Source organism: Garra rufa, chromosome 21, assembly GCF_049309525.1.
Source record: "Garra rufa chromosome 21, GarRuf1.0, whole genome shotgun sequence".
Classification (NCBI taxonomy): Eukaryota; Metazoa; Chordata; class Actinopteri; order Cypriniformes; family Cyprinidae; genus Garra; species Garra rufa.
Window position 1 is genome coordinate 11,663,120 of NC_133381.1, and position 2,932 is coordinate 11,666,051.

The window sequence follows — 2,932 nt, forward strand, 5'->3', positions numbered from 1 at the left end:
TTTTTACCACCCCAACCCCATAAAAATCACAATAACTCATAAGCATTAGTTCTGATAATATTCTTTTTAATTGTTGAACATTTTCTTTTTAAAAGTACAGAGACTTTGTATCATGGCAAACATACACATACTGAAAAGCAAAAATAAGTAAGTACACTACCAGTCATAAGTTTTTGAACACTAAGATTTTTTTAAAGAATTCTCTTCTGCTTACCAAGCCTGCATTAATTTGATCCAAATTTAATTTATTCCTTTGATCAAAGCTGAATTTTCAGCATCATTACTCGTCTTCAGTATCACATGATCCTTCAGAAATCATTCTAGTATGCTGATAAACATTATTTAATTTTTAGATTTTTCAGGATTCTTTGATTAATAGAAAGATATTATTTAGCAAGGATGATTTAAATTGATCAAAAGTGATAATAAAGACATTCATAATGTTACAAACTATTTCTGTTTCAGATAAATGCTGTTTATCTGAACTTTCTATTTATCAAAGAAACCTGAAAAAAAAATTTATTTTAGCATTATAATTTCAGCAACATCATAATAGTTTTTGAGCAGAAAATCAAATTATTAGAATGATTTCTGAAGGATCATGTGACTGCAGTAATGATGCTAAAAATTAAGGTTTGATCACAGCAATAAATTACATTTTAAAATATATTCAAAAAGAAAACAGTTATTTTAAATAATAAAAATGGTTCAAAAGTGTACTGTGTTTGCTGTACTTTGGATCAAATGAATGCAGGCTTAGTGAGCAGAAGAGACCTTCTTTAAAAACATTTAAAATCTTACTGTTCAAAAGCTTTGTCTGGTAGTGTAAATAAAATAAAATCATACAGTAAAATGTGTTTGTGTTGTGTTAAATTTTAGTAGTTTTGAGTCAAAGTTGACAAGCTCTCTGATGACAAACGGCAGAATGGGATTCAGGCTGATGCTTGTTGTTTGCACCCTCTTTCCAGAAGTCCATCTGATCTGTGACTGTCAATGCATTTGCTGCCACAAAGGTTGACTGTCTGAACAAACCTGCAAGCACAAGAAAACAGTGTTTAAAGAATTTGCCTCAACTGTCAAACTTGGTGCTGTATGCATTTAAAAAAAAAATTATATACTACATACGAACGCAGTAGTAAGAAGAAAAACTGAAGAAACTTTTTCTTGAAATTTTTTATAAAGAATTTTATGAATGGGTCAGTAAGTCACTGATTCTAGGTGTTTAAAAAAGGTAAATTCATTCAGTAATGAAACACTGCTGTGTGCAGAGATGCACAACATGGCTTTGTTAAGAACCGTTTTTACTAAATGGAGCAAAAAGACAATACTTTCTTCATGATTTAAATCACTTAATATTACATTCTTGTTTATTGAATTTTGTTGCCCTGACACTCAAAAGTCTGCCACAGACCATGCTAAATGCTAACCAATCTGTTCATATAAACATTCTAAACGTGTGTTTCCTAGAAAGTCTGTGCATATAATAGGCCTACTATGATTAAAAATCTCTAATTGTTGCTTTACAGTAACAATAATCTAAATTGACAGACGGTAAGATTGCTATTATGAATTTAAAGGTTACAGTAAGTTAAAGATACCTGAAGCAGCTGCATTTTGCTGTTTAAATGCTGGTTTAATAGAAATAATTTTAATGTGCATGCAAACTCAATCTTGATGTGACAAGACATGGTAATAAAAAACATTCCCCGGAAATAAATACCTTTCAAATGTGTACTTTAAATACAATATAACTTGCTTAGGATAAAAGCATCTGAAAAATGCATGAATGTAAATGCAATGTAAAACAAAAATGTTTTGGGTTACCTGATTCTGCATGTCTGTAAAATGGACAGCTGGCTGTATGATGATTCTGCCCCTGATGGTCAGCATCCAGTTAGTGCTTGGAGAAATCTCCTGTAACAGACAGTGTCACAACACCCTTTTAGTGTTACTATAGTTTATGATCAGAAAAGACAACTACTGTACAGTAATAAAATCTACATTTTTAATAAAATAAACATTTATAATATTTATTAGCAAAACTTGTTATATTAATATATTGCTAGCCCGTTACTCTCTTTAAAAAGTTAACCTGTTCTGCAAGTCAGTGGAGAACAGCAGCCTGTGGCTAATTTGGCTAATTTAGTAACGTTAACATTAACTTAGTTAAATTGATGAAAGGGGAAGCTCACCTGTTGTTTGCACCGCGACGACGGCAATCACCAGAAAAGACTCTAATACACCTCCGATGCAGACGACATGACCACGAGACCACAAACTTGAAAATAAAACACAAAAGATGCAGTTAACCGCGGTGTTCAGTTTTACCTCAGTGTTTCATGTTAGCGCGCTGTTTATGTCACGTCTGTCACTGAAGGGACCGTCTATAAAGTTACATACGACATTCATACACACATTTCTTACTTAAACATCATTTGAAGAGAATTACCTTGCTAGCTATAAAGAGGCAGCGTTTAAAAGATATTATGCTGCTCTGTGACTAACGTTAAGTTTGTCAACTTCGGCTTACTGACATTATTAGCTTACCAGTTCATTATCGTCGATACTATGGCAGTCATTCACAGAAGAAGATCCAAAATACACCTCCGCGCTCCGACGTTACAGACGACATCCAGACCAGAAACTTGAAAATAACAAACAAAAAAAGGGCTTGAAAATACAGTTTAAAATCTCCACAGAAACAGTGGTGTTGCTTAACGCACTTTACCTCAGTATTTCACCTCAGTTTGCTGTTAAGCTTGAGTAAGGGCTCGTCAGACGAACTAACTTGCATTAAAGGGCAGCCGAATATACAAACGTGTTTCTCAGTTTAAATAAAGTTTATTTCGACTAATATAGGTCACCTTAATTTACTCACCAGTCCATGTTTTCACCGTTATGGCGGCGCCCCGGCCGCCAGTCAGAAAAAAAA

At 33.4% G+C, this 2,932-nt stretch overlaps 1 long non-coding RNA gene across 2 annotated transcripts; it reads right to left on the bottom strand.

Moving 5' to 3' along the window:
• Window positions 1–917: 917 nt before the first annotated feature.
• On the bottom strand, window positions 918–2,714 carry LOC141295270 (uncharacterized). 2 transcript variants are annotated; one of them, XR_012341031.1, is made up of 4 exons: window positions 2,548–2,714; window positions 2,193–2,278; window positions 1,825–1,914; window positions 918–1,032 (listed from the first exon to the last, which is right to left on the bottom strand). It is a non-coding gene; the product is annotated as an uncharacterized lncRNA (long non-coding RNA). The 2 variants fall into 2 exon arrangements; XR_012341030.1 differs by lacking the exon at window positions 2,548–2,714 and having other exon boundaries at window positions 2,193–2,424.
• Between the last annotated feature and the right edge of the window lie 218 nt (window positions 2,715–2,932).